Here is an 11,151-nt window from a genome sequence, read left to right as displayed (position 1 = left end):
ATGAAAAATATTGGTGAGGATGTAGAGAAATTCACGCTCTCAGACACAATTGTTGAGTATGCAAAATAGCTTATCTGCCTTTGAAAACACTTTTATAATTCCTTTAAACATTTTATATACACAATGTCTATAAAGTGCAGCAATTCCACGCCTCAGTATTTATGCCAGAGCGATGAATCATTTGTTCACCCCGAAACCTATATGCAAACGCTCACAGCACCATTGTTCATAATAAGCAAAAACTGTAAACAACCAAACTGTACCTCAGGGACTAGATAAATAAAATGCTGCATGTATATGTGTGTGAGTGTGTGTGTATATACATACATACATACACAATAGTGTACTACTTAGGATATAGGGAATGAGTTGTTATATATGAAAGGTGGATTAACATAAAATATGCTAACAGAAGGCACACACAAAATAATCTGTACTTCATGGTACTATGTATGAAATATTTAGAAAAGTTATAACTATAAAGACAGACAACTATTAGGCCATTGCTGGGGATGAAAGGTTGTGTGGAAATTTCTGTGTACAATACAAAAATGGCATGAGCACATGAGTAGCAAAACAAATGCAATTGAATAGAGCCAAATCTGTGAGAAAGGATAACTAGAGAGCCTTATAGGTCATTGAGGACATGTTAAACTATTTAATCAGCAGTATGAAAACATTTGATTATCTCTTCATGGACAAATAAATAGAGCCCCATTCCAAGCCATTGGCAAAAAATAGATTTCAAATGAATGTTCTTAAATGTAAATATTAAAAATTTAATTATTACCCTCAAAATTTCATAATTAACTGATGAGCACCAAAAACCACCAGCCTTGATGAACAACAGCAATGTGGGGGTTAAAGGAGACAGCAGTGGGTGTAAGATACAAAAAAATAATAATTTCGCTGGGCTAGGAGTAGGGAAGCCGAGAAGGTGGCGGTGGATCAGACGTTGAGCCGGAATACCTTTGGCGAGCTCGGAGTCTAAGAGAGATGATTGTTTTAAAAATAATTGTAGTTTGAAAAACTATAAATCCACATGACCAAACGGATAGACTCAGAAAAAGCATTCAACAACATGTAACACCAATTCCTGTTTAAGACACTTGAGAAGCTGGAATGGAAGGAAAATTCCTCAAGACAATACAAGCTATATATGAAAAACCAATGGCCAATGTGGTAGTCAATGGAAAAGACTAACACAATCCCACTGAAAAAGGAGACCAGAAAAGTTGCCCCTTGTCCCCACTCTTAATTACTATCATGCTGGACATATTAGCTAACAACATAAGGCAAAGAAAAGACATCAAATGTTTTCCGCTGTGGAAGGAAGAGGTGAAAATATTATTTGCAGATGATATGATTTTATATATGGAAAATCCCAAAAGTTCCACAAGGGGAGTACTGGAAGCAGTAAAGGAGTTTGGCAGAGGAGCAGGATACAAGATCAACAAACAGAAGTCCATTGGACTGTTACACACATAGGATAAGACCACAGAAGAGGAGATCAAAAAGGTGGTACCCTTCACAATAGCCAAACACAAATTGAAATATCTAGGGATATACCTGCCTAAAAGAACAAAAGATCAATATGAGGAAAACTACAGAACGCTATTACAAGAAATCAAGAGCAACCTCAACAAATGGAAGAATATCCCAGGCTCATAGATTGGAAGGCTCAATATAGTCAAGATGTCAGTTCTGCCTAAGGCACTCTATAAGTTTAATGCAATCTCGATACAACTACCCTCATCTTCCTTCAAAGAAATGCAAAAGCTGATTGCCAACTTCATATGGAGAGGGAAGAAGCCCAGAATTAGCAGAGAACTCCTCAAGAAGAAGGATACAGTAGGAGGGCTTGCTTTACCTGGATTTAGCACACAATGTACAACCACAGTGGTCAAAACCTCATGGTGTTGGTACAATGGCAGATACTCAGACCAATAGAAAAAAACTGAAAAGCCAGAAAAAAATCATCAGCATAGAGACAACTGATCTTTGATAAGGGCCCCAACATTATCCAAAGGGAAGCAGATGCCCTTTTTAACATGTGGTGCTGGAAAAATATGTATATTTAGCTGCAGAAAAATGAAGCAAGAACCTTATCTCACTCCATGCTCAAGAAGAAACTCTAAGAGGATCACAGACCTTGAAGTTACACCTGAAACTAATAGGGCCATCAATGAAGGAACTGGGATGAACTCGAGAACTTTGGCACAGGGAATACGCAGGCTATCACAAATAGGAAAGGACACAGATACAGAAGAGAAACATATTGACAAATGGGATATAATGAAGATAAAACACCTGTGTACATGGAAAGAATTCACCAGGAGAGCAATAACAGCGTCCACGGACTGGGAAAACATCTTTAGCAATGACACATCACACAAAGGCCTTATTAGTAAAATCCACAATACTCTGGTAGCTGCACAGGGGCAGACATCTGAATGGCCCAAAAACGTATGAGAAAATGTTCCTGATCTTTAGCCATAAGAGACTTGCAAATTAAAACAACAATGAGGTACCACCTAACACCCTCAAAGATAGCCCAATTGAAAAAAATAGAAAGAAACAAGTTTTGGAGTGGCAATGGGGAGACAAGAACACTCATCCACAGCTGGTGGACCTGTAAGTATGTACAGCCACTATGGAAATTGATCTGGTGATATCTAAGACAGATGGAAATCAAGTTACCATATGACCCAGCAATCCCTTTACTGGGCATATACCCAGAAAAGGTAAGAAAGAAACCAAGGCCAGACACCTGTGCTCCAATGTTCATTGCGGCACAGTTCACAATAGCAAGGAATTGGGAATAATCCAAATTTCTATCAACTGACGAGTGGATACGAAAGCTGTGGCACATACATACAATGGAGTACTATTCATCGCTAAAAAGCAGTGATGAAACGTATGAAGCACATCGCTAAATGGGAAGAATTGTAGGAAATCATGCTAAGTGAAATAAGCCACGGACAAAAGGACAAGTACTACATGAGTCCGCTGAGGTAAGCTTTAAAAAAAAAATGCAAAAGGGCCATAGTGGAAAAGCTGTTGTATACAAACATTCCTGGGCTAAGGACCAGGTAGTATGGCACAGACCAGACCAAATACAGGGATACATATGGTAGACAACTAAAAACAAGGTGGGAAAAGGAAAAAATACTAATAATAAAAAAGAAATGGGTATCAGGGGCACAGGGCACTAACCCACCCAAGGGGAAGGTGTTGCTTACATCTCCACAGGGAAATATGGACCAGACGTGTCTTAGATAGGGTTCTAACACAATAAACTATCACAAGACTTCAACCTAGTGCTCCAAAAGATGAATGCAACATGCCAGGGTGGAGGAGGGAAGCAGTGAAGAGGTGTGACGGGCAGGCCCTAATCCCAAATACTATGTGGATACCTGTCCCTCCCCCCACCCAGAAGAATTTATTTCAATGGACTTCATTGAATCTGCAGCTCCAGGAGATGGAGATATCTGATTGGAGTACATTGGAGCCGATGAAAGGGGAAGTGGAGAGAGTGGAGAACATCCTGACCCACTAGGCCTTGAGGACAATGTCCCCAATTTGAGAAGCTAGCCCACATGGTCGGCCCCACTATGAGATATGATGTCCCTCACTGACCCATAGCCCTACAGGGGACAACACCAAAGATACAGTGAGGGAATTGCGCCCTAGATGATCCCGCCACACCTAGGCAAAACAGTAAAGTGGTGCAACAGAACAGCAAGGAACAGAGCGGCAAGGTCTACAGGGAATGTTAAAGGTGGACTTTGGGCCAGGGCAGGTTCCCCAACATACTGGGCAGGTAAACACTCCTAAAGGCCAACAAATTGTCGTTGAACTGAATACAAGCTTTCCTTTCTTCTGTTTTGTTTTTACCATCGGTTTATTGTTGTTATGATTTTGTTGTATATTGTTGCTTGGTTTTGCTCTGTCTTGTTTTTGTATAAGTTATTATCTCAGCAGTTCTGTCTAAATAAGATAGGCTGGATGAACAATCTGGAGGAGAAAACAACGGGACTGAGAGTTCCGCAGGGACTTGGAAGAGGGGAATGTGGGGGCAAAGGTAGTGGTTTTAACAAACCCAGGGAGAAGGGAACTACAAGTTACCCAAATTGGTTGTGAGGTGGGTGTAGGAGACCTGGCAGGGCATGATGAAGGGTAAAGTAACCAAGAGGAATTACTGAACCCCAAATGAAGACTGAGCAGGATAGTGGGATAAGAGGAAAATCTAATGAAATAGAGGAAAGAGCTAGGAGGTGAAGGGCATTTATAGAGGTCTAAATAAAGGCATGTACATATGCAAATATATTTATATATGAGGATGAAGAAATAGATCGATGTGCATATATTTATAGGTTTAGTTTTAAAATAGCAGAAGGTCACTGGGGCTCCACTCAAGTACTCCCTAATGCAAGAATACTTTCTTCTATTAAATTGGCATTCTATGATGCTCACCTTCCCGACACAACTGCTGACGACAAAGCGGGTGAATAAGTAGTGTGGTGAAGAAAGCTGACGGTGCCCCGCTACCAAAAAAATATAGGGTCTGTGGTCTTAAATTTTTTGAAGGTAAACAAGTGGCCATGTAGATCAAAATCAATAAAGTTCACCTAGAAGAAGCACGCTAGCCTGAGTGATTACGAGGGGCCAAAGGGATCAGTTATCAGGTATCAAGGAACAAAAAAATCATAACATTCTGTTCTCACCTCACTGATACAATCACTGAAGACAAATGGGCGCATAAGCAAATGTGGCAAAGAACGCTGATGCTTCCCATCTATCAAAAGATATAGCATCTGAGGCCTTAAATGCTTGAAGGTAAACAAGTGGCCATCTAGCTCTGAAACAACAAAGCTAACCTGGAGGAAGCACACCATCCTGTGTGATCACAAGGTGACGAAGGGATCAGGTATCAGGCATCATCAGAACAAAAAAAGATATCCCAGTGAATGAGGTGGTGAATGCGGAGTGGAAACCCAAAACCCATTTGCAGGACACTGGACATCCCCTTACATAAGGGTCTTGGGGATGAGATGAGCTAGTCAGGGTCCGACATAGCAATAATGAAATATACAACTTTCCTCTAGTTCCTAAATGTGTCCTCCTCCCCCACTATCATGATTCCAATTCTACCTTACAAATATGGCTAGACCAGAGTATATACACTGGTACAGAGAGGAACTGGAAACACAGGGAATCCAGGGCGGTTGATCCCTTCAGGACCAGTTGTGTGAGTGGCTATAATTGGAGGGTGGAGTGAGCGTGGGTTGGAAAGCAGAAACCGGTTACAATTATCTACATGTGACCTCCTCCCTAGGGGATGGACAACAGAAGAGTGGGCGAGGGGAGACGTCAGACAAGCAAGATATGACAAAATAATAATTTATAAATTATCAAGGGTTCATGAAGGAGGGGATTATGGGGAGGGAGGGGAAAAATGAGGGGCTGATACCAGGGGCTTGGGGGAGAGCAAAAGTTTTGAAAATGATGAGGGCAATGAATGTTCTTTACACAATTGATGTATGTTTGGATTGTTTTAAGGGTTGTATGAGCCACTAATACAACTATTTAAAATAAAATAATTGGAGCTTTGGTCATGGGGAAGCAAATGAAGGAGATTCAGATAAAGATGGGGCAGATCTGCTAAGTGTAGATGAAGATGAGGATTCTGAGACCTCAAAAGGAACAAAGGTGAACTGCTGATCTGAAATTGTTTCTTGATGACCTATGTAAGATAAAACAAGACTGAAAGTATTAAAACTTTGAAAGGGAACCCACTTGGAATTAACATGTTAAGCGACCATAAGACTTGAGTGAAAAGACACAAACTGCACCATTATGTTCGGCAACTGTAGTTCATGGTAGACGTTTGCAACATGCTAGCGCACGGATGTCATTAGTGCAAGCAGCAGCCCAAACAGAAAGGAACGGATACCCACCTGGTGCCCAGAAAGTTGACACTGCTCCTTTAAGGCCTTTCCTTCGACGCCACCATATTGCCAAGGCGCTCTGACGTCAACAATGCTACCCCTCGTGCCACGCCCACGTCAGAAGAAGCCCGCTGGTCTTTCCGGGAGCTTCCCGTCAACGTCCGTCCGTGAGCAGCTTGAAGGTCGTCCAAGCTCTGGAAGAGAAAGGACGATCACCGAGTCTGCCGAAGTGGCGGTATGAATCTGTCCAAGGACTTTCACAAGAACTGTAGACAAGCCACAGGTCCGAGTGAATCGCCTGGACCGTTATCCAGGATGTCGGTTCCTCGGAATTCTGCAGGCCCTAAGTCAAAAAATACAAGAGCAACCAAGAGGCGTTATGGCCCCAGCCAGGGTAAGCCCCCCACTGATATGACTGTGAACTGTGATGATAGTAGACAGACATACGTGCAGACTAGTGCGAACGTCATTCTAGCCAATGCGAAAGGAACCAAAATGGCAAAGAGGAAGGAAAGGAAACCCAGCCTTTCACATCCACATGATCCAATCGATTTGTTCAGTGATGATGAGGACAGTGACAGAGCCAACAGAAGAGAGAGCGTAGCTCCTCAACAGGCTGCTTCAGCATGTTGCTCCCGAGCGCCCCCCACCGGGGGTCTGGAAGCAGCCTGCAATGAAAACACACGTAGAGGAGGCATTGTGGCCCAAGCCAAGTTAAATACCGCTCCATTGGCAATGAAAGCTAGCAGGAGAGACCCTTTGGGCAGTTTGGGTCTCAAGAAGCCTCCAAAACGGCGTAAAATTGTTTCTGAAGAAACCGTAGTCCATCCTTTGTCCGTAAGATGCCAGAGATCCTGTGACAGGGTCATTTTAAAGTGTCGATGTGTACGAGTAGGAATACTTCTCCGGGTGTTACTAGAGCCAGTCACTTTTGCTTTGGATTTTATCAAGATAAAGCTAGAAGAAACGGAAGGTGGTCAGGTAGCAATTACCTTAGACACCTCTGATGTAATGAAATGTGACTGGTGTCAAGTCCGAAACCCCCCAGTAGTGTTTCTCCAGACCACACCAGCAGTTTATGGAAAGTTGAGCATGCAGCTGCAAATGCACAAGAAAGAGAAAGTTTGGACTGAGTGTAAAGAAATAAATAAGATACCGACTCTAGAACGATATATCATCTTAAGTTTTGACACTGACCTTGATCTTGAAACAAATACACGATTTGAAAAAATCCTTACTGAAATAGGTAGAAAAAATAAGGTTTCCAATTTTTTTTCAAAAATTTCCTTTGTAGAAGCCAATACCAGAATTGTTGCCTGTAGCAAAACCTATCCCGAAAGCTTCAAAGGAACTGTGATAAAAAAAGTAAACATAATGAAAACTATGTCCTTTGACTCTAAAATACTACTTCAAAGCAAACAGAAACTCCAGTTGGTTGGTGATGACAAAGCAACTGGACAGAGCCAAGCCGCCTTTACTGGTCCTGTAGAAAAACTAATAGTGTACCCACCACCTCCAGCTAGAGGAGGAATCGCTGTTACTAGTGTGGACCTACACTGTCTAAAGGAAGGGGTATTTCTAAATGATATTATTATTGACTTTTATTTGAAATATTTGGTGCTCGAGAAACTGAAGGAAGAGGAAGCGAACCGAATTCATATATTCAGTTCGTTTTTCTACCCATGCCTGACTGACATTAAAAGACAGCTTTTGCAGGAAGGTACCAATCTACCAACACCAAAAAAGCGACATCTGAGAGTAAAAACCTGGACCCGGCATGTAGATATTTTTGCAAAAGATTTTATTTTTGTACCCCTTAATGAAAATGCACATTGGTTTCTGGCTATTATTTGTTTCCCTGGCTTTGAGAAACCACAATATGATCATAATCCTCATTTCCACAAAAATGCACTCGTCCAAAAAACTTCAACTGTAGTAGACCGTTGTATTTCTTCTCCTCCAGCCAACGTAATGGCCAGTTCTTCACAAGCCTGCTCTGCCAAGCCTGTAATTTCGAGGATTCTAAACAGAAAGCCTCACATGCCTTTATTTCCTTCAAAGGGTGCCCCACGGGAAGAAAGGGACCCTCGGTGTGGGGAACAAACATGCAACGTAAAAGGTAGTTTGGAAAAAGTAAGCCAGACTGCAAGTGAAAGTGAAGCATCAAAGAAAGGAGATTCCGTGTGCGAGAATGTTGTTGATAAGAATAACAGTGAGCATGGGCCACAAGGGGACTGTTTAAGACCGTCACAACATGCACACGCAGTGAGTGAAATCAAGCCAAACTGTCCTCATGAGTCAACCTTCAAAGAGCAGGAGAGCCCTTGCAGCCCGGAGAGAGGACAGTGGCATTTCGAGCCCACCATGTGTAAGCAGCCTTGCATCTTGCTTCTGGACTCTCTACGAGGCCCTTCCCGCTCACATGTTGTGAAAATTCTTCGAGAATATCTAGAGGAGGAATGGGAAATTAAAAAAGGCACCAAGAGGAGTTTTTCCACAGATGTCATGATGGACCTGAGTCCAAACGTGCCCCAACAAAGCAACCTCAGTGATTGCGGTGTCTATTTGCTGCAGTATGTCGAGAGTTTTTTTGAGAACCCAGTTCTCAATTTTGCACTACCTATGGATTTGAAAAACTGGTTTCCTCCTCTAAGAATACGGTCAAAGAGAGAGGAAATCCGCAACCTAATTCTGAAGATGGAGGCAGAGCAGTGCAACGGGAGAACAAGCGTGCAGACAGGCTTTCAGAAGAAACGCCTTTAGGTGAAGGAACGCAACCAGATGACGCCAGGATCTCAGACTGACCATTTCTCTTGCCTCTAGAAATAATACACGTTTGATCTTGGTCTAGACAATAAAACATGCAATTGTCCATGACTCAGAGTGATTTGTAAACTTTCATGCTTCTCTAAATGTCCTATAATTAATTTTCCATATAGTATGTATTAAGTAAATGTCGATAATCATGTTAATGGGGACAATTTTCCCAGCATTTATAATTTCGTTTTTCACCCATTAGGAAGTTTTGTTATGTGTTCTCTGTTTCTAGAACTTAAACCTGCAACTTCTAAGCACAAAACAAAAATAGAGGAAAAAATAGAAGAAGAAGAATTTATAATTCATCAAGGTTTGACTAGGGTGTAAAGGTGGGGGAGGAGATGGAGAGGGAAACAAAGAGGAGCTGACACAAAGGGCTCAAGAGAAAGAAAAGATTTTGAAAGGGATGATGGCAACAAATGTACTGATGTGCCTGATACAATGGCTGTATGGATGGTTATAAGAGCTGTAGAAGGCCCCTTCCCCCTGCCATTATAGTATCACTACTCTCAATATCTGTCCTGGATTCTCTGTGTCCTGAGCTCTTTTCTGTACCTGTGTACATGCTCCGGTCTAGCTAGATTTCTAAGATAGGACGCGGGTCATAATATTGGGGCATGGGGGAAGCATTAAAGAAGTAGAGGAATGTTGTATGTTTCACCGGTGCTATACTGCACCTGGATGGCTCGTCCCTTCCTTGTGACCCTTCTGTGAAGGGATGTCCAATGGGGTACTGATGGGCATTGGGTCTCTATTCCGACAAAGATACGGCTTTCTACTCCAGCAAATAGTTACAGTATTGTCCTTTCTGCCCTGTCCTAAAGGGTGACTAAGGGTTGGCACTGACTTGGGTGTAGTGAGTACACACACGCCCACACACACTGAGACACACACAATGTGAGTGTTATTGTCAACGATACTGAGAATGTGCTCTTACATAAAATTGCTGAGCCCATTTTGGGAGCTAAGGAAGGGCCCAAAGGAAAATGCTGTTCCACGATGTGGAGTGGGGGCTTCACATGTTCAGGCACCGAGGCAACAGAACACAGAATAATTGGATATCTCACGGACAGAAGGGAAGGACACAACATCCAGGCAGAGGATCCAGCAGCTGGGATGGCTAATCCAGGCTCCTGGCTACATCTGATCGAGCAGGAACAAACAAACAAACGGGAACACAAAAACCAACTTGTGACAAACCATAAAGAAGGAGCAGCTCCACAGATCTTTCTACCGCCGAGTTCCTTGTGGTGGAGCGACCCTGCCAGCCGCGGGCGGCTTTCTTAGTTTCTAACACAAAGTATTTCATAGTGAGGTCTCGGGTCTGTCTGCTACTCTCTTCACTAGATGAGGCAGTAGGTCAAATAGAAAGAGCTTAGATGAAACTACACAATCTCGGAGAATATTTTCTCCTTCCTGCGCACAGCAGTACTGCTTAACCATGGCAGCAATAGTGAGCCCTGAGTTGTTTTCCAGGATGCTGGTCTATCTTTACTGTATTCCATATACTTTGCACTTTACTATATTACTCTTTTCCAAATGCTGAGCACCAAGCATCATCGTAACTTCCCCATGCACACTTCTGAGCACTGCACAGGAGCAAAGCCTCACACTACCTGACAACATGATAAAGGGCTATGGGTTGTGGCTCCCACGAGTTAGAGGTTTGCAATCCCATCTCGAAGAAAATAAACACAAGCACAGAGAGGTTTATGGTAAATTTCAACTGGATATTCACACAGTGTGCACTGCAGACTAGGGGTGATGGATGGTTTCAACAATTACATAGCGCTTGGAATGGTTATTTAAATTGTTCTACACACCCCCGACCACCAGCCCCCAGCCCCTCCAGAAAGGGTACTTTTAGATTAGGGATGGCAAATGAATGTCATCTTGAGACCCCTACAAACAATTGGTTTCCAGAATGAAGAAGGGCTAAGGCTGCTTTGGGGTCAGGAGGAAGGTGCCGGGGTCCGTGTCAGATCTATGTCCTGGTGCAGCTTGAATGGAAGGCAACCTGAACGTGCTATTTGATACATCGGATTTACAAAGATGGCTGTCTCCACTGAGTGCTTCCCTCTACTGAGCGAAGTCTCCAGGAAAGATTTCCTCCACTGAGAGCAATCATGGACCCATGGCCGAGGGGCAGTCCAGCAGCACTAAGTCCAAGACTGCCCACATGCATGCAAGAGTTTCACTGCTTCACTGCTACTTACAGAGCTGACAGAGAACGCTCTAGATCCTGAAGGTGGTTTGAACAGCAGCCTGCAGTATAATTGGGAAAGGTGTCTTCGCTCAACGTATCACGTTAGGATTTGCTATGTAGGTGGAATCCTGTGGGATGCTGACAGTTTGTGGGAATTTTATGTGGAAGGAACTATGC

General features: G+C 42.9%; 1 pseudogene; it reads left to right on the top strand.

Annotated features, from left to right (window-relative positions):
- Positions 1–8,755, top strand: LOC142433348 (sentrin-specific protease 6 pseudogene; annotated as a pseudogene).
- Positions 8,756–11,151: the final 2,396 nt, after the last annotated feature.

Source organism: Tenrec ecaudatus, chromosome X, assembly GCF_050624435.1.
Source record: "Tenrec ecaudatus isolate mTenEca1 chromosome X, mTenEca1.hap1, whole genome shotgun sequence".
NCBI classification, from domain to species: Eukaryota; Metazoa; Chordata; class Mammalia; order Afrosoricida; family Tenrecidae; genus Tenrec; species Tenrec ecaudatus.
Note: the sequence above shows the minus strand (reverse complement) of the source record. Positions and strands in the feature narration are given on the sequence as shown.